The sequence below is a fragment of the Phacochoerus africanus genome, chromosome 1 (assembly GCF_016906955.1).
Source record: "Phacochoerus africanus isolate WHEZ1 chromosome 1, ROS_Pafr_v1, whole genome shotgun sequence".
NCBI lineage: Eukaryota > Metazoa > Chordata > Mammalia > Artiodactyla > Suidae > Phacochoerus > Phacochoerus africanus.
Window position 1 is genome coordinate 139,577,482 of NC_062544.1, and position 22,106 is coordinate 139,599,587.

General features: G+C 35.9%; 1 protein-coding gene across 4 annotated transcripts in view; it reads left to right on the forward strand.

Annotated features, from left to right (window-relative positions):
- Positions 1-22,106, forward strand: part of CNTN4 (contactin 4) — a 985,539-nt gene that overhangs the window by 662,871 nt on the left and 300,562 nt on the right. The window lies entirely within an intron of this gene.

Below are 22,106 nucleotides of genomic sequence, written 5' to 3' on the forward strand. Positions count from 1 at the left end.
TAAAAAAGCAAAAACCTTCAATCTGCTGTCTACAAGAAACTCACCTTAGAGCAAAGCACACATAAAGAATGAAAATGAAGGGATGGGAAAAGATATTTCATGCCAGTGGACCAGACAGGAAAGCAGGAGTTGCAATACTCATATCAGACAAAATCGACTTTAAAATGAAGGCCATAAAGAAAGACAAAGAAGGACACTATTTAATGGTAATAGGATCCATTCAAGAAGAGGATATTACCTTCGTCAATATATATGCCCCTAATATAGAAGCACCCAGATACCTCCAACAAATACAAACAGACATAAAAAGAGAAGTTGATGGGAATACAATCATTGTAGGAGACTTTAACACCCAACTCACTTCAGTGGACAGATACTCTAGACAGAAAATCAGTAAGGCTACAGAGATCCTAATGGACACAATAGAAAAGTTAGACTTAATCAACATTTTCAGGACATTACATCAAAAAAATTGGAATATACCTTCTTCTCAAGTGCACATGGAACATTCTCAAGAATTGATCACATACTGGGGCACAAAGGTAACCTCAACAAATTTAAGAGTATAGAAATTATTTCAAGTATCTTCTCTGACCACAATGGCATGAAACTAGAAATCAACCACAGGAACAGAAATGAGAAAAAACTGACTACGTGGACTAAACAAGATACTACTAAAAACCCCATGGGTCAAAGAAAATCAAGAAGGAAATTTAAAAATACCTCAAGAAAAATGATTAATGAAGACACAACCAATCAAAATCTATGGGATGCCACAAAAGCAGTGCTCAGAAAGAAATTCATGGCAATACAAAAAAGAAGAAAAGATCTCAATTAGACAACCCAACAACTAAATGAATTAGAAAAACAACAAACAAAACCTGAAGTCAGCAGAAAGAAGGAAATCATAAAGGTCAAAAAGGAAATCAATAAAATAGAGATTAAAAAAATAGAAAAAAATTAAACCAAGAGCTGGTTCTTTGAATAGGTAGACAAAATTGACAAACCTCTGGCTAGACTCATGGAGAAGAGGAGGAAAAAAACCCAAATAAACAAAATAAGAAATGAAAAAGGAGGAGTCACCCTGGATACTACAGAAATACAAAAAACCATGAGAGAATACTATGAACAATTGTATGCTAACAAATTTGACAACCTAGAAGAAATGGACAACTTTCTAAGACTTACAGCCTGCCAAAACTGAATCAAGAAGTAGATCAACTGAACAGACTGAGCACTAGAAATTAAATTGAATATGTCATAAAAACACTCCCTACAAATAAAAGTCAAGGACCAGATGGCTTCTCAAGTGAATTCTACAAAACATACAAAGAGGAACTTATACCCGTCCTCCTTAAACTTTTTCAAAAGTTTGAAGAAGAAGGAACACTTGCAAAGACATTCTATGATGCCACCATCACCTTAATTCCAAAACCAGACAAAGATATCACCAAGAAAGAAAACTATAGGCCAATATCATTGTTGGATATAGACCCAAAAATCCTCAACAAAATTTTAGCCAACTGAAGCCAACAACATCAAAAAGATCATATACAATGACCTGGTGGGATTCATCCCAGGTGCACAAGGATGGTACAACATGTGCAAATCAATCAATGTCATACACCACATTAACAAAAGAAAAGTAAAAAACCACATGATCATCTCAATAGATACAGAGAAAGCATTTGACAAATTCCAACATCCATTCACAATAAAAACTCTTACTGAAGTAGGTATAGAGAGAACATACCTTAACATAATAAAAGCCATTTTCAACAAACCCACCGCAAATATAGTACTCAATAGAGAAAAGCTGAAAGCCTTCCCACTAAAATCTGGAACAAGACAAGGATGCCCACTCTCACCACTATTATTCAATATAGTATTGGAAGTCCTAGCCACAGCAATCAGACACACAAAATAAATAAAAGGCATCCAAATAGAAACAGAGGACGTAAAACTGTTTCTATATGCAGATGACATGATACTGTATATAGAAAACCCTAAGGACTCAACTGAAAAACTACTTGAACTGATCAACAAATTCAGCAAAGTAGCAGGATATAAGATTAACATTCAGAAATCACTCACATTTCTGTATACTAGCAATAAAGTATTATAAAAGGAATACAAAAATACAGTACCTTTTAAAATTGCACCCCCAAAAAATCAAATACCTGGGAATATACCTACCAAGGAGGTAAAGGACTTCTATGCTGAGAACTATAAAACATTAATCAAGGAAATTAAAGAAGAAGTAAAGAAAGGGAAAGATAGTCCATGCTCCTGGACTGGAAAAATTAGTATTGTAAAAATGGCCATACTACCCAAAGCAATCTACAGATTCAATGCAATCCCTTATCAAATTACTCACGACATTTTTCACAGTACTAGAACAAACAATCCAAAAATTTATATGGAACCACAAAAGACCAAAAGACCCAGATTTCCAAAGCAATTCTGAGGAACAAAATCCAAGCAGGAGGCATAACTCTCCCAGACATCAGACAAATATTACAAAGCCACATCGATCAAAACAGTGTGGTACTGGTACCAAAACAGACAGACAGACCAATGGAACAGAATAGAGAACCCAGAAATACACCCAGACACCTATGGTCAATTAATCTTTGACAAAGGAGGCAAGAACATAAAATGGGAAAAAGACAGTTTTTTCAGCAAGCATTGGTGGGAAACCTGGACAGCTGCATGCAAATCAATGAAACTGGAACACACCCTCACACCATGCACAAAAATAAACTCAAAGTTGCTGAAAGACTTAAATGTAAGACAAGACACCATCAAACTCCTGCAAGAGAACATAGGCAAAACATCCTCTGACATCAACCTTATGAATATTTTCTCAGGTCAGTCTCCTAAAGCAATAGAAATCAAAGCAAAAATAAATGAATGGGACCTAATCAAACTGACAAGCTTTTGCACAGCAAAGGAAACCAAAAAGAAAACAAAAAGACAACTTACAGAATGAGAGAAAATAGTTTCAAATGATGCAATGGATGAAGGCTTAATCTCTAGAATATACAAGCAACTTATGCAACTCAACAGCAAAAAAGCCAACAACCCAGTTGAAAAATGGGCAAAAGACCTGAATAGACATTTCTCCAAGGAAGATATACAGATGGCCAACAAGCACTTGAAACAATGCTCAATATTACTGATTATTAGGGAAATTCAAATCAAAACTACCACGAGATACCACCTCACACCAGTCAAAATGGCCATCATTAATAAGTCCACAGATAAAAAATGCTTCAGGGGTTGTGGAGGAAAGGGAACCCTCCTGCACTGTTGGTGGGAATGTACAACCACTATGGAGGATTGTATGGAGGTACCGTAGAAATCTCTATATAGAACTACACTATGACCCAGCAGTCCCACTCTTGGGCATATATCTGGACAAAATTTTCCTTAAAAAAGACACATGCACCCACATATTCATTGCAGCACTACTCCCAATAGTCAAGACATGGAAACAACCCAAATGTCCATTGACAGATGATTGGATTAGTAAGACATGGTATATATACACAATGGAATACTATTCAGCCTTAAAAGAGAACAACATAGTGCCTTTTGCAGCAACATGGAAGGAACTAGGGACTCTCATCCTGAGTGAAGTCAGAAAGAGAAAGACAAATACCACATGATATCACTTATACCTGGAATCTAATATAAGGCACAAATGAACCTTTCCACAGAAAAGGAAACCATGGACTTAGAGAATAGACTTGTGGTTGCCAAGGGGAGTGGGCGGGAATGGAATGGATTGGGAGCTTGGGGTTAATAGATGCAGATTCTTGCCTTTGGAATGGATTAGTAAAGAGAACCTGTTGTGTAGCACTGGGAACTATATCTAGTCACTTATGATGCAACATGATAATGTGAGAAAAAAGAATGTGTACATGTATGTGTAACTGGATCACCATGCTGTATAGTAGAAAAAAACAACTGTATTGTGGAAATAACAATTAAAATATTTTAAAAAAGAAAGAAAAAAAGAAAAAAATTAAATAATTTAGCCATAAAGCTCAGAGTTGAGGAAAAACCCTTGGTAGTCTATTAATCCTATAATTTTCTATTTTTTTTATATCATAGAATAGGAAAAGTTTCAAAACAACCACAAAAACAATCATTAGAGCAAAGCTTTACCTCTTATATTTTTGGTTTAAAACATTAAAAAAAAAACTTGCTGTCTCTTAAGACCACCTTGTAACAAAAGTTCATGAGCATATGAAAGATAGTGGAATTTAGAAATGTAAAGTTGAAAAAAAAAAAAATCCACAGGCAAGAGCAGTGAGTATACGTATTCGAGTACAGATGCCAAAAGATTGATGTTGAGCTTTATTTTTAAAGGTTTATGTATTTTCATATGATCATGTATTTCCTTGTGAAAAATCCCAACTCACAGAGCAATGTCTTAATGTCAGAGTTTCATAATTACAAAGTCTGTTGGCAGTAATGCTGTAGAATATTCTCAGTAAAAGGGCCTCTCCAGAAACTCAATATCATATATGCCTAGTATCCATTGCCTAAGCTATTATTGCCATTTGGCAGCAATTTTATTAGTTGAGAAATTTCCTAAGTATGTATGGGATTCCAGGGTAATTTTGTTTGTGGACATCTGAGATAATCTTCCAAATAATCTGAGGTGTGCAGAGTCATAGGAAGATATGTCTAATTGAGTGCTACAGAACCAAAATGTTAATTTCTCTTGGTTTTACACAAATCTACTAGCTGTATTTATTTTTCACAAAAGTTTTTTGTTGATTAATTTTAGAAAGTAATCATAGACTCTCAAAGTAGAGAAAATCTCGGTATTCAATTACTATTGTTCTTTGATTTTTGGATAGTGTAAGAAATTTTTAAAAACAATGGCAACAGAAATTAACATAGCATTAACAGCAACCTTTTGTTCTTCTAATTTATAACATTTAAAAAACAAATTACCAACCCTTAAGTCCTTCCTTTTTTAGAAGTCCAGGCATTTCTACCACCAAAAATATTGGAAAGAAAGAATCTCATATTCATGGACAATCATTTAAATAATAGTTTAGCCAGAGTAAAAACCCCATCATTCATTTTGTGACCTTGAGTTTGAAATCCACCCTGCTTATCCCACTTGTTTACCTAACATCCTGCCATCCTCAGAATCCTTGTCTGATATTCATTCAGCTTGAAAAATTCTGAAGACAGAGAGCTGACCTATTTGTCACAAAACATCCTGACCTGTAACTGCTCTAGTTGTTCAAAAATACAAGTACAAGTGCAGTGTCTCATCCTTAAAATTGAACTAAGTGTCTAAAATCCCTATCACTTTCACTCCCGGTACCTAACTCTGTGATTCTGATTAGGCTTTAGGTATGTGAAAATATTTTCATGTTCTTTATGCTTCAGGCACTTAATCCACAGTCATCTTCTTAACACACTCAGTTATGTTCAAGTATCTGTTAAACTGTGACCCTACAGAAATGTACCCAATTCCATGCATGCTCCTTGACCTTTGCTGAGGACAATGGGAGTGGTATTATCCCATGATGTGAACTTGTCTTTCAGTGAACAGGGTTGACCATGATATTCACTTTTTTATAAAAAGCCCCAGTCTCTTACTTTAACTTGCATGTAAAATCGGAGGATTGATTTTTCATGAATGGCTATTAATCTAGCGCTAACCAATTGTGTTATTTTATTACCTAAATCCAGAATATTATATTTACTCCTATTAAATTCACCTTCTGAGTAGTGACCCTTTGTTCCATCATGCTTGAAATTGTTTTAAGTCTTTTTTTAAAGGATATATTGATTATCCTTCTGCTTCAGTGTCAGCAGAAAATGTGATAAGTGTGTGTCCATTCAGATAATTGATACAAAATGTTGACCAGGACAAGGCATCCTGCCAGCAGAGTATGTCCACTGAAGTGATGTTAAATTTTTAAATCAATATTCTTTGCATATTCTTTTCAGTGAGCTACAGATTTACCCAAACATACTATAATTGAACCCCAGTTCTCCTACTTGTTTTTAGATTAAGAGTGTAACAAACAGCTTGCTGAAATAAAGACGTACTATTGCTAAGACACCCATTCCTACCTGGGCTCTGTGTCTTCTCTAGATCTTCCTTTACCAAGTCTCATAAAACAGCCAGCATAATCATTTAAACATGTAAATGAGAACATCCACTTTCCTGCTTTATGCCTTCTACTGCACTTAGCATTAATCTCAAATTCATGACAATGGTCTCATTTTAATTCCTCAAAAAAGACAGATTATCTTTTGCACCAAGGCCATGGTACCTTCACTCCGTTTTACTCCCTCCTCACATGCTTACTTCCTATGATCCTTAGTTCTCAGAACTAAGAGGTTTCCATGTCACCATGTCTAACGTAAAAAGCCATTCCTTGCATTTCTTCTCTTCTCTGCCTACCTTGTTGTAACACTCTGCTTTATTCCATAACAATATCCTTTTTTTCAATCATTAGGACTTACCATGACCTGTAATGGTTTTGTGTATTTCTTTTTTTCTTTTCTCCGTTGTTTGACCTCTATGATAGAATCTAAGTTCTAAGAAAAGTGAGACTATTGTGTCCATCCTTTTATCTCCAGTCTAGAATGCTTTATGCATAAGTGAATTCCTTATTCATTGCCTATTCATTGATACAACAAAGAAAATATATTTGTAAATATTTGTAATGTTTTTTTGGGAATGATGCATTTTTATAAACTTGCACCCTTTCTGTTCCAATCATTTTCTAGAGTCCAGCCTCTTGATTACACATATATAGTCTAAACTTTTTTCTATCCTTTTAAATTAAAATAATTTAAAACCTTTGCCTTTATTTGAAAATCATTTTAATTGGTTAGATTGAAATACTTTTCTTTAAGAATATAAGGTGAAACATGTTAGTAACATCTTGTGAATGTTTCTGAGTAATTGCCTCCACCCAAAGCACTTTGATAATCATTGAGGAAAAAAATATTGCTATTTGACCACACTTACTGCACTATAATAGGCAAGTGAGAATATTTCTTCGTTTTTAATCATAAGACATTTTGGTTGAAATAGACCTTAAAGGTTTCCTGGCCTGTATCTTAAAAAAATTAATAAATTGAAGTAACTGAATTACTTATTATTTACATAGTAAGTGAGAGCAGGAATTTCCTGGTAGTGGAGTTGATTAAGCATCTGGTATTGACACTGCTGTGGCTTGGGTTGCTGCTGTGACACAGGTTTGATTCCTGGCTCCAAAATGTCCATATGCCACTAGCATAGCCAGAAAAATAAACAAAATAAGTGAGAGCTAAGGAGTAGCAGCACAGGTCCTAGTTCAGGACACCTTGACTTATGTCTGCTGAAGAGTCACTTTGATTTATAAGGAAAAAAAAAAATCCCTTCATCTTTATGTAACGTGTTACAATTTCAAATCTAATTTGTATACCTTCTATAATTTTATCAGTTGGACAATCTTATAAAGTAGACAACACTTTTGGAACATTTAAAAAATATTTTCATAGTGCTTTTTTCGATAAAATTTAGTAATCTCCTTATTTAGCATTTTTAAAATAGACTAATTCACATAAACAAAAAATTAAGTTAATGAAGTTGATGCCTCTAAGAATCCCTACTTTTTTAGTTCATTATCTTTAGGACAGAAATCCTTCCTTGATTGAACAGGCAGAACATAAATCACCCTTGATGAGGTGTGGACATTTTCATGAGCACAGACTATTGTAATGTAATTTGGAGCACATTTTGTTTTCAGTCTCCCTGCAATATTAACCCATGGGCATTCACTTCTCTTGCTGTCACTTAGCCCATTTCTAATAGCAGACTACTGATGATGCTTCTGCCATCTACTCTTTCTGTTTCATCTTGGTCTGGCAAACATGATCGATTAATGTAACAGAGTCTACGCAGTGCCTGGTATTTAGTAAACATTCAACAATAGTAGTTGATTAAATGAATAAGTAATAATGACTGGGTGTTAAAGTGATCAGGCCACAGTCAGGGCATGAGTTGAGCCACTGGTTCAAGGACTTGGATGGTCCTTTGGGAGTACTTTGGATGTAGATGCAAGTATTTCCACCTTGAGTTATGTAGAAGACAGTTAACATTCTAATTCCAGATAAGGGTATGTGCTGAAGCTAAGAGCCTTAGCCTAAAAAAACGTTCATGGCTTGAACACATCAAATATGCCATCAAAGTTTATTTGCATTTTCAAAACCTGGCCTGAGAGTATGTATAGCTTCAATGACGTGTTTATGAATAGCTTTCCTTTAACCTGCCCTCCCTGCAAGAGGAAAAGCAAGTTGAATTTTCTTGAATTCTTACACAGGCAAATGAATCAGAAGATAAGGAATTTCAGCTCACTGTTTTCATTGCTTAATGGTTGGGATTTTTCAGAAGCTTTGTCTATGTAGAATGAAGTAGCATAGCTCCATCACCTTCGGTACCCATTTCCCAGCCAAGCCTCCCAATCCAAATCTGCTTTGATAGTCACTGTGCACCAGTACTAGCCAAGGCATTTTTTTTTCTCTGACATACAGATGTGGATTTTTTTAAAGTAGGTTGCAAAATACACTTACACGCTGACAAAATACCCACATCACTAGTTTAAAATATTGTGAACATGGGCTTAAGAAATTGAGATATTGTACTGCCTAAGTCTGATTGAATATAGTGTTGTCCATTGCCGCATTCTACTTTATATCTCCCATAATGTCGCTGGAACTGAGACTTCTCATCAGCACTGGAGATGGCAAAGATTAAATTCTAAAGTATATACAAAAGCCTAGAATAATTCCATGCATGAGAAAATAATGAAATAACTGCTTCTGTATTTTCTTTTTTAAAGAAATAAATTTTATTGTTGTATAGTTGACTTACAAAGTTGTGTTAGTTTCAGGTGCAGAGCAAGGTGAACCAGTTATACATATATTCATTCCTTTTCAGATTCTTTTCCCGTGTAGGTAATTACAATATTAAGTAGATTGCCCTATGCCATATATTAGGTCCTTATTACCTATCTATTTTTATTCTTTTTAGGGCCACACCTAAAAAGAATTTTTATTCTTTTTAGTGCCACACCCATGGCATATGGAGGCTCTCAGGCTTAGGGGTCAAATCAGAGCTGTAGCTGCCAGCCTATGCCACAGCCATTGCAATGCCAGATCTGAGCAGCATCTGTGACCTACACCACAGCTCATGGCAATGCCAGATCCTTAATCCACTGAACAAGGCCAGGGATCAAACCTGTGTCCTCATGGATGCTAGTCAGATTCGTTTTTGCTGAGCATGACAGGAACTCCCCTATCTATTTTTTATATAGTAGTGTGTATATGTCATTCCCAACCCCCTAATTTATACCCCCACCACCCTGATTATTCCCCTTTGATAACCATAAATTTGATTTAAAAATCTTTGGGTCTGTTTCAGTTTTGTAAGTTTTTATTAGATTTTATTATATTTTTATTAGATTCAACATATTATTGATCGCATATATTTGCCTCTCTCTGACTTACTTCACTTAGTATGATAACCTCTAATATTCCATTGTATATATGTACCACATCTACTTTATCCAATTCTCTCTTGGTGAACATTTGGGTTGCTTCCATGTCTTGTCTAGTAAGACAAATAGTATTACAATGAACATGGGGGTACATGCATTTTTTTTGAATTGTGGTTTTCTCAAAATATATGCCCAGGAATGGGATTGCTAGATCATATGGTAGCTCTATATTTAATTTTTAAAGTAATCTCCATACTCTTCTCCATGGTGGCTGCACCAACTTACATTCCAACCAACAGTATAAGAGGGTTTCCTTTTTTCCATACCCTCTCCAGCCTTTTTGTTTGTAGAATTTTTGAGGATAGCCATTCTGACTGGTGAGAGGTGATACCTCATTGTAATTTGGATTTGCATTTCTCTAATAATTAGTGATGTTTAGCATCTCTTCATGTGCTTTTTGGCCATTCATCTATCTTCTTTGGAGAAATGTCTGTTTAGATCTTCTATTTTTTTTTAATGGTCACAGCCATAGCATATGAAAGTTCCTGGGCTAGGGACTGAACCCAAGACATAGCTGCAGCAACACCAGGTCCTTTAACCTCCTGTGCCTTTAACCTCTGTGGGCCAAGGATATAATCTGTGCCTTCTTGGTTACCTGAGCCTCTGCAGTCAGATTCTTAACCCACTGTACTGGGAATTCCCTGACCATTTTTTAATTTGATTGTTTGGTTTTTTTAGTATACACTGTATGAGATGTTTGTATATTTTGGAGAGTAATACCTTATCAGTTGCTTTGTTTGTAAATATCTTCTCTCATTTTGTGGGTTGTCTAGGAGGTGGGTCAAAAAAGATATTGCTGCGATGAGATTTATGTCAAAGAATGTTATACCTGTCTTCCTCTAGGAGTTTTATAGTATCCTGTCTTATAATCTTTAATTCATTTTGAGTTTATTTTTTTGTGTATGGTGTTAGAGAATGTTCTAATTTCATTCTTTTACATGTAGCTGTCCAGTTTTCCCAGCACCACTTATTGAAGAGACTGTATTTTCTCCATTGGATATTTTTGTTTCCTTTGTCATAGATTAGTTAACCATAGTTATATCTGGGTTTATATCTGTGCTTTCTATCCTGTTCCATTGATCTATAATTCTGTTTTTGTGCCAGAACCATACTGTTTTGATGAGTGTAGCTTAGTAGGAAAGTCTGAAGTCAGGTAGCCTGATTCCTCTAGCTCCATTTTCCTTTCTCAAGATTGCTTTGGCTATTTCTGGCATTTTGTGTTTTCATTCACATTTTAAAATTGTTTGATCTAACTCTATGAAAAATGTCATTGGTAGTTTGATAGGGATTATAATGAACCTATAGATTGCCTTGGGTATTACAATAATTTTGACAATATTGATTCTCCCAATCCAAGGACATGGTATATATTCTGTGTTTTCCTTTTCAAATCCTCTTCTCTCCCCCTCTTTCTCCCTCTCTCTCTTTTTTTTTTTTTTTGGTCTTTTTAAAGTAATGATACACATTATAAATCAACTATAATTTAAAAAATAAAGTAAGAATAATAACTATCTTTTATTAAGAGCTTAGGGAATAAGATTACAAGCCCTGGAGTTAGAGTCTCTGGGTTGAAATTGTTAATCCTGTAACATTGTGACATTGGACAAGACAATTTCTCTCTGCCTCAGTTTCTTTACCCATAAAATAAGGTAATAACTATACCTCCTTTGTTGTGAGTATAACATAAATACTGCCTAAAATTCCTAGATCATTGTCAAGGACCTGTGAAAGGTTTAAGAAATGTTATCTATTCTTTTAATTTTTATTATGATTTTATTACTCTGTCAAGAGTCAGAGATTATGCTAATCTCTTTGGAATCATTATCCCATTTAGTTCATAGCATAACCCAGATAAATTTAGGCACTATTTTTATTTCATAGGTAAAGAATCTGAGGATTAGTGAAATGAGATAACTTTCACGAAAAGCACAGTGGAAAGAAAAGTGGCCCAGCATAGGAACCTGACTTTTGAGCAAATGCCCATTTCATGACATTTGACGTGCATGATTCTCTCATAACAGCTAAAACTGCACTTTCCTTGTGGAAGTCAGGCTGAAGTTCTATATTTAGATAGTTAATAAAGTTTTTTTTTATAGACACCAACTTGGAATTTTTAATGTGTATACAACCTCTAATATAGTACATGCATCATTAATTTTTTTTGTTTTTAATTTTTTAGTCATAGTCTTCCTTGATACTGTCATAATGTTGATTTACTGTTAATAGCTAAAACCATAATGTTCTATACCACAATTATGCATACATTTGTGTCTCTAATTTTAATATAATTGGTTTCAGGTTCCATAATGAGAATAATTAATAAAAATATCTCTGCTCCAAAAGTTAATATGCAAATCTCCAATTTATTGTAAATAGGTTGTAAAACATTTTGAATATTGATTATTTAGGGTAAATAACTGTGGGTGGGCAAACTTTATATCCCCAAGCAGTAAGTGACATATTATTATAAGTTGTTTTACTCTCATGTCATTCCTCCTCCACATGTGAAAAAAAGATGTTCTTTAAATGTAAATTATTATGAAGAGCTTCCAAGAGAATAATCCAATAACTCCAGAGTTTTGTCTGTCAGACTGATTGCTTCATAAACATTGTTTGGGGCCTTCTTCCTGAAAGAAGTTCAGCTGTTCTGTAATAGCTCAGATCTTCAAAACAAAAGACTTATGCTACCCATCATCTCCTGTTTTGGATGACGATAATTCATTCATAAGTACCTCCAGATTGTTTACAGTAAAATTAAATCACTTAAAATCAAGTTGCCTGCTGGAGGGAAGCTGGCTTTGTCTTGGCAGTGGTCAGAGTAGTATTATTTTGAAGGAAGCAATGGATATGCCAGTCTCTGTTGGTATCTCTCATGAGATGGGAAAAGAAACTAGATTTGTACACTGTTCCAACCCTGTACCTCTACTTTCAGAGCTTGTATTAAGGGGAAGAGAATAGAAGAGGGAAAAGAAGAAAAAAAAAAGAGAGATAAAACTGATAAATAAAGGGGAGTCTTGGGTGCTAAAACCACTCCACATTGGCTTTGATCTTAATATGTATGTGTGTGTGTGTGCGCGCGTGCATGCGTGTGTGTTATATATTTATACACTCACATGCACACATTCTGAGGTTAATTTCAGTTGTTTTCAGTTATGTACCAGCCACTAATTTTTATGGTGAAAATATCACATTGCTGAGGAGCAGATGATTAGATAACCTCATTGAAAATGTTCTTTCTTATGAGTACAATAGCAAGCCTTATTTGAGTTCTCCTTAACTTAGGCATCCTCTAGCAGGTGTGGTGATAATTGTAATAAAGTTTAGAGAAATGCATTAAATTTAGAATGTTGTCTCTATATTTGAATTGGGGCTTTTGGCAACCTGGTTTTTGAACCTTAATCATTGTTTTTATTCACAGTCAATTTCAAATGTTCATTGCTGTTAATATTCAATAATTAGTTTGTCTTCCATAGCCAAAGAATGAAATGTGCAATCAGAACATTAGCTGGGAATTTGATCAATGGCCAAACCCAGGACTGACCTGACTGATTTTTAATTGGGAAGACTGATTACATAGGCAAACCTTTGTTTCTGAGCAATAAAATGTTGATGGCTGACTGTCTGGATAAATTATTTGTGAATATTTAGATCAATTAAAACTTAACTAAGGAATTTTTGGATGGCAAAGCTGCTAACATTTATTGATGGAGGGCTTTAATCCTCCACAAAAACAGTACATTTTTCTCATTTGGATGGTTAGGAGAATTTAAAGCAAAACTTGCCAATGTTTTAGTAAGTAATTTCTGTCACTTAGTATAATCCTAAAGAGAAATTACTGGTGACAACTGGTATCTATTGAAAATGTGGACTTCAGAACTAGTACATGGGCACAGTGTTGGTTCTTAGTGATACAGGCAATTGTGAGCTGTGGTACAAAGAATAATTGAAATTCACATGTGTACAACATTATTCTCACTTGTATTTTATAATGTCTCTTCCACCAAACCTATTAATGTACAGATGCTGGTTAATTGTAGCACTTGGTTTATATTATATTATTATGTATTATATTTCCTTCAGTCATCCCACAGTCCAGTTTGGGGTCTGTATGGATGGCAAAGAGTGGTTTGTGCTAAATCAATGAAAATGGAGGGGTTTTGTTTTGTTTTGTTTTGTCTTTTGGGGGCCATACCAGGTCGTATGGAATTTCCCAGGCTAGGGGTCAAATCACTGCTGCAGCTGTTGGCCTACATCACAGCCACAGCAACTCCAGATCTGAAACCCACTGAGCAGGGCCATATACACATGGATTCTAGTCGGATTCATTACGGCTGAGCCACAATGGGAACTCCTGAGATTTTTTTTTTTTAAATTCAGGAGCATTCTAAGAATACAGTGCCCATGAAAACTGGGAACAAGGACCAGATAGGGACCCAAACGAGCTTGAGGGATTTAAAAAAAAAATCACCACAGTCAGAAGGAATTAATACTTTATATTTTTTGTTGTTTTATTGAAGTATAATTGATTTACAATGTTGTGATAATTTCTGCTGCGCAACAAAATGAAGATTCAGTTACATATATACATATAACCATTCTTTTTAAGATTTGTTTCTCATTTAGATTATTACAGAATGGTTACCCAACACTTTATATTTTAATTTAAAAAACAACATTACTAAAATGTCATACCTTCTTGTTTTATTGTAATAAATAACTCAGTCACTAAATTTTAATGTAGTTTTTATTGTTTTTCAAGTTTAAATTTTTCTTTTAAAGTTTTATTGAAGTATAATTTGACTTAACAACATTGTGATAATTTCTTCTGTTCAACAAAGTGATTCATTATATGCATACACATGTCCATTCTTTTTCAGATTCTTTTCTCACATAGATTAGCAAAGAATATTGGGTAGAGCTCCCTTTAGAGAGTGAGGATCAAGTCTGACCTTTACTCTGCTGTAAGTCTAACATTTTGTTTAACCATCAGTTAGATTTTGCCAGTCCATTGAAACGGGGAGCATTTTCTGAATGGGTGAATGTGTCAACATAGAGAACACGCTCATCACATCCCAGTCTTTTCCAAGAGTTTTTATGTGAGAGGTTATGGTTCCAATACAGAATCAAATTGACCACCAGTAGTGGTTTGAATGGTTACTTACCGAAAGATATTAATCCATCTGGAACCAGTCACTGTGACCATAACTAAATTAAGGATCTCGAGAGGATATCATTCAGAGCTAAGCATGTGGACCCTAAATCCCACGGCAAGGTCTTTTAGGAGACAAAGAGGAGAAGACACCAGGGAGGAGAAGGTGCTCTGACCATGGAGGCAGAGGTTGGAAAGAAGCAAGCAAGAGACACCAAGGGCTGCCAACAGCCATCAGAAGCTTGGAGAGCCTGAAAAAGAATGGTTGTTTGTATATCAATCACCTTGTTGTAGAGCAGAAATTATCACTACATTGTTGGAATACTACTCAGCCATAAAAAAGAACAAAATAATTCCATTTGCAGTAACATGGATGAAACCAGAGACTATCATACTAAGTGAAGTAAGTCAGAAAGAGAGACAATACCATATGATATCACTTATATCTGGAATCTAATAAACAGCACAAATGAGCCTATCTACAGAAAAGAAACAGACACATGAACATGGAGAATAGACTTATGTTTGCCAAGGGGGAGGGAGTGGGATGGACTGAGAGGTTGATGTTAGTAGATGCAAACTATTGCATTTGGAGTGGATAAGCAATGAGGTCCTGCTATAGAGCACAGGGAACTCTATCTAGTCACTTGTGATGGAACATGACAGAGGATAATGTGACAAAAAGAATGTGTATATATATATATATATGTGTGATTGAGTCACTTTGCTGTACAGCAGAAGTTGGCAGAATGTTGTAAATCAGACATAATAGAAAAAAAACCTTACAAAACAAATTACCACAACATTGTATATCAACTAAGCTTCAATAAAACTTTAAAAAATAAGAAAAAAAAAAAAAGCTGAAAGAGCCACTGGAGGATTCTCCCCTAGAGCTGTCACAGTGAGCAGAGCCCTGAGGACACCTTGATTTCAGGCCATTAGGCTCCAGAATGTGAAAGAATACATTCCTGTTGTTTGAAGCCACTAAATTTGTGGTGACTTGTTTATGGCCACACTAGGAAACTAGTAGACCAGCATATACACGGTACTTTACCTTTTCTCACCTGACCACTGTCATCAAAGAAAAATAAAACCACCAAGAGGAGTTCCCATTGTGGCACAGCGGAAATGAATCTGACTAATAACCATAAGGATGTGGGTTCAGTCCCTGGCCTTGCTCAGTCGCTTAAGGATCCAGCATTGCCATAAGCTGTGGTATAGGTCACAGAGGCACCTCAGATCCTGCATTGCTGTGGCTGTGGCGTAGGCCAAGGGCTGTAGCTCTGATTTGACCCCCAGCCTGGGAATCTCCATATGCCATGGGTGCAGCCCTAAAAAGCCAAAAAAAAAGCAAAACAAACAAAAAAAAACCCAAAAAGCCAACCAACCAACCAAAAAAAAAAAAAAACCTGCCAAGAATGAGACTGAAATCAGGTGCTTTTGTAACTTCCATGTATTAGGAAGCCAAGTATTGAGAGGGATGACCTTAACTTAATGTGTGAGAACCTGGGCAAGTTTTGTGTCACGCTTCATGTTTTCCTCTGGAGAGCATAGAAGGGCTTTTAATGTTTATGTAGCATGATTTGATGTAATAATGAAAAAAGATAGCTGCAGAGATTCAGAGTAACCTTTTATTTTCCCCAGCACTTTTCTGCCTTCCTCTTGAACTAGCCCTGTGTAGGCCTTCTCTACAATTGGCAGGATTGGCCCTTTCTCTGTAGGGCAATGATTTGAAGTGATTCAGAGTAGGTTTTTAGCCCCGAGACCCTCTCTCTGGACTTCTTTTTTTTTCTAGGCCATTTTCCCTGAATTTGACCTTTTTGTCTAGCGCTTTCAAGTCCTATAAACTAGCCATTATCACATTTAGAGTATCTGACCGACCTGTGTCTGTAACAGTTCAACTGTGGTCTCTCCTGCATTGTTATGATTCGTGTTATGACATTTCTGGCTGCAGAAAGCCCCTGTGCTATTGAGGGCCAGAGTCTGCTGTCTTCCTGACCAACCCCTTTCACTGAGTAGGCTCTCATCAGAGCAAGGCATTTGCCTCTTATATTTATGCACCACGCTAGCTAGTTTTTATTTCACAGCTAAACATGATCCCTGCAGGTAACAAAGCATGCTTTTGGGTTCAGAGGTTAAATCTTACGTTCATGAGTATCATGAAAAGAGCATCGTGTGTGTGTGTGTTAGATATTTTAACAGAGATTAAATTCTGTTCTAGCCACCAAACCCTCAATGGATGTCCAGCATGTCAGAAATTTATTCCTGACATATGTATTTAGGGAACATACTAATTATAAGTTGACTGTTAATTTGCTGCAAAATATCTGCATTGTTATAAAGCATTAGCATTTCAAATTTTTTTATAGTGTTTACCTCTCCTGAACTCCAAATTCAATGTAGTCTTGTGCTGTGAGAGTAGTCTATTAGCTTGACCTGATGAAATTTAGCTTAATTATACTGTATAGACTATCTTTTAAGTAGCACAAATTTATTTTATGGGGGTAAGGAAGTGTGAGGGAGTCAACCAATGAACTTTTCTTTTTCTGGTCATGCCCATGGCATGTGGAAGTTCCCGGGCACAGGGATTGAACCCACACCCAGAGCAGCAACCCAAACCACTGCAGTGACAGTGCCGTATCCTTAACCTGCTGTGCTGCAAAGGAACTCTGGGATTGTTTTTATTATTAAGCTTACTGATTACTTTCTCCTACTTTTTTCCAAATGTTATCGCCAAGGGAGCAGATATTAATGAATAGGTACTGAATAAATTCTTGTGGAATAAATGAAGCAGAATGAATATATGAATCAGCCAATGAAATGAAAGAGAAACAAAGCTTGCCCTTTACCAACCTATGAGGGATCCTTCCCTCCAAAATATTCTATTTCCTTGAACTAAGAAGCACTTTTTCAGTGTTCCTCTTCAAAAAATTATTTGTTACGTGTTGCCCCTGACTTTCAGTTCCATCTTTTTTTACCAATAGTTTTATTGATAGGTCACATGCTATATAATTCAACAATTTACAATGTACAGTTTAGTTAGTTTTTAGTATGCTCACAAAGTTGTGCAAGCTTTGAGACTGTCTAGTTTCAAAATGGATCCAAAACCTTTAAAAGAATCCCTGTACTCAGTAGTAATTCCTCATTCCGCCCAGCCCCAATCACTGACTTTCTTTCTTTCTCTCTGAATTTATCCATTCTAGACAAATATAAGTGGAATCATGCAATATGTGGCCTTTTGTGACTTACTTCACTTAGCATAATGTTGGCAAGTTTCATCTATGCTGTGATGTGTATCAATACTTCATTTATTTTTATGGCCAAATAATATGCCATTGTATGGAAATAATACCATTTTGTTTGTCCATTCATCAGTTGTTGGGCATTTGAGTTGTTTTCCCTTGGGGGCTACTCTGAATAACGCTGCTGTAAACATTCATTTCCAGGTTTTTTAATGTGGCCGTATGTTTTTATTTCTTTGAGGTATATTCCTGAGTGTAACTGATAGATAAATGGTAACACTATCTTAACATTTTAAGCAACTTCCAAACTGCTTTCTAACTTGGCTGAGTCATTTTATAATCCACTAACTGTGTATGAGTGTTCTAATCTCTGCACATCCTTTCCAACACTTGTTATTGTCTCTCTGTTTTATCTTAGCTGTCATAGTGGGTGTGAGATGGTGTCTTACTGTGGTTTTGATTTGCATTTTCCTGATGGCTAATGATGTTGAACAACTTTTTATGTGTTTGCTGACTGTTGGTAACATTGTCTTTGGAGATATATATATATTCAGATCTTATGTCCATTTTTTAACTGGGTGATTGTATTTTTCCATTGTTGTGTTGTAACATTCCTTTATATATTCTGGATATAGTTTCCTTATTAGATATGTGATGTTCAAGTATTTTTCCCATTCTTTATGTAGTCTTTTCACTTTCTTGATGATGTCATTTGCAGTAGAGAAGTTTTTGTTTTAATGAAGTCAATTTATCTTTGTTTTCTTTTGCTTTTTTTTTGTGTGTGTGTGTGCTGCCTATGCTTTTGGTGTTATATCTGATAAACCATTGCTTAATACAGAGTCACAAAAATTTACCCATTCTTCTTCTTTGGCTGTCCCACAGCATGTGGGATTAGATCCAAGCTACAGGTGGCCTAAAAGTAGTGTTTGTTTATAAAGTAGTTGCTTAGGTGTTCAAGAGGGGTAAATGTGGAGGAGAACAGAGAAAAGAGCAAGGCATTTCTACAGATGGGAAAATATAGACTGTATATAGTATTCATTCATTCAGATTTTTTTCTGAGTATCCACTCTTTGCTGAGAAAGGAAAAAAAAAAAAAAGACCTAGTGAGTTACAGAGTTTACAATCTAGGGTGGGTATGCATATTCATCAAGTAATTACACAAGAAGTATATGATCATCCACTGAGATAAATGGGAAAAAATGGTTGTGGTACTATGAGAGAGGAAGTGAACATAAATAGAGGGTAAAAAAGAAAACACCCCTGAGGAAAGGATTCTAATTGAGATCTAAAGGATGTATAAGAACTAAAGAGGAGGAGTTCCTATTGTGGCACAGCGGAAACTAATCTGATTAGGAACCAGGAGGCTGCAGGTTCAATCCCTGGCCTTGCTCAGTGGGTTAAGGAACTGTCATTGCCATGAGCCTGTGGTGTATCGCAGACATGGCCTGGATCGAGGGTTGCTGTGGCTTTGGCATAGTCCCGTGGCTACAGCTCTGATTCAGCCCCTAGCCTGTGAACCTCTATATCCTGCAGGTCCGGCCCTAAAATATATATATATTTATATGTATGTATATAAAATATCTACAAAGTATCTGATGTGTAGTAGGAAAGGGAAACTTTTTTTATGTAGTTAGCTGATCAGGTTCTGCTCTGATAGTGTCATTTGTGTTTTTAATGTTATTTAATAATTTTAAATTATTAATCGTCAATGAAATATGATTAGCTATCATTAAACATTGTTATGATACAGAGTTTTTATATCTGTGAAGAGCTTTCTGGAAGTTCCTTTGTCTTTCTGTCTTTGTCTCTAGTGATAAAGCAGGTACCCTCAGAGATCATCCCATAGATTTATAAGACAAGTACCACCTGGAGAAATCCAGTTCCTTCTTCAGGAAATCTCCTTTGTTAGTCAAGGAATAAAAAAGCATTTGTTAAATTTAAAACTGACTGAATCAAATATTTAGTGCTTAATCCTTCAGCGTCAACACTGTGCCTGTGTGCATGTAGAAACTAACATTATTGGGTGCCAGAAAGGACAAACCACCAGCTTTAGAAAGAGAAAACAGTTGATATTTTGGAGATTTGGGCAATGGAAAAGTAAAGGCCTCCCAGAATTTTATCTCCTGCCTGTACCTTTTCCAAATGAATTCTACTCCCCTGCTCCCCTTCCTGTTCCCCAACTTCCTGAAGGCATCTCTTATCACCACTTCTTCCAAAGCAGAGTTAAAGTCCTAAATCACAATAAGAATCACTTTTGGGGTTTAGTGCAAAATTCTAACATCAACTACCTCTGCCATGCTGGCTAAAGTGGCCTTCCCCAGCACTGTCTTTTTAATACTCTCTTGATTTCCTCTCTGTTTTCCCTGTTAGGTCTGTAATTGTTTCTATCCATCTATCTGTTGCCTCCCAACTCCACTAGAAACTTCACTGGTGCCTTGCCTTGTTCAGTACATTTTTGTTGGAAAAGCAGGGTGGTAAGTCACTAGGAAGCAAGAGTCCCAAAGAGAAGCTAGTAGAAATGGAAACCTTGAAAGCTTTAATCCTGCAGAGCTCAACATGCAAAATAAATTCAGAGACAGAGAAACGTTCTTTCCTTAGGAAAGAGAGGTCTTTTGGGGGCAGGAAAAAGGAAATTTCCCAAAGACTTTTTTTTCCTTTGTTATCAGGTGGTTGATGTGCATGTAATTTTTGATCAGAGGGAGGATGTAACTCTAGAGTAACAGTTATCCTTCCTAATGAGCAGCTAACATGTGATTGGTTTTTATTTTATTTTTTTTACTTTTTAAAAATTTCTGTCTCTATATATTTTTTCTACATATGTATTTTTTCTACTGTACAGCATGGTGACCCAGTTACACATACATGTATACATTCTCTTTTCTCACTTTACGTGTTCCATCATAATTGACTAGACAGTTCCCAGTGCTCCACAGCAGGATCCCACTGCTAATCCATCCCAAAGGCTACATTCTGCATCTATTTACCCCAAGCTCCCACTCCCTCCCACTCCCTCCCCTTCCCCCTTGGCAACCACAAGTATATTCTCCAAGTCCATGATTTTCTTTTCCGTGGAAAGGTTCCTTTGTGCCATATATTAGATTCCAGATATAAGTGATATCGTATAAAATAGACCCATTGTTGGCCTAGCTAATCAGGGCCCGGTTAGTATACTCAGAAAAAGGATGTTTATGGAAGTGCTGTTTATCATCTGTTGTGAGTCAGTTGGCCTTTTAAAATATCCATTTCATAGGCCCACTGACAGATAATAAAGATAATAATTAGTCCACAGAATATTTCAAGGTGGAAAATGGAAAGCCCATTGGGAAAATGCACCTACCTTAAACCAGGAATCCCAGACAGTGGGTTCTGATCCCCTTTCTTCCTCCAATTTGCTCTCTGACCAGCATCTTAAGAATGACAAGGAGCAAACTCTTGAAGATGAGTTTACATGTGGCAGTTCTGTGGTTCCCTCTCCTAATAGCCTGGTATGTAGCGCTATGCTTTGCAGGCAGCAGACACTCAGCAAAATCTTACATGAAATAAATTACACTCTTAGTATTTTTCTCTTTTTTCTTTAATTGGTTAGAGGGTTATCCTGTAGCACTAGATGTGTGATGTCATTTACCATTTGCCAACCAAATGCTGAGGCTAGAACACATTTGCGTATAAATGTTGCATGAGTTGAGGTTTTGAAATTACTGAAATGTTGGTAATTTAGACAAAGAGTGGCACTTGGAGATGAATGAATGTATTGCATCTGTGGGGCTTTGTATTTATTACTTTGAGTGTCATTTCCATTTCCTGCTGGAAATTAAACATCACAAATGTATCCTTCATTTGACCAGGTGGCCTTGATACCTGGTAAATGAATGGTAAATCTGGGAATATAAATTATAATCACAGCATAAACATCTTCCTCTTAACCTTAACAGTGATGTAAAATAGTGCATTTTAAGCTTGTTTTGAAGGTTAAGCAGGAGATCTTGACTTAGATAATTAGTATTTCAACAAAATCAATGTTGCTGTAGTTAGCAGGTAGGTGATTTGGCTAATTGGCTCAATATTAAATTTGTTAACTATGATTTGGGTTTTAGCTGAAATTATGTTTGTAAAGAAAATAAAATT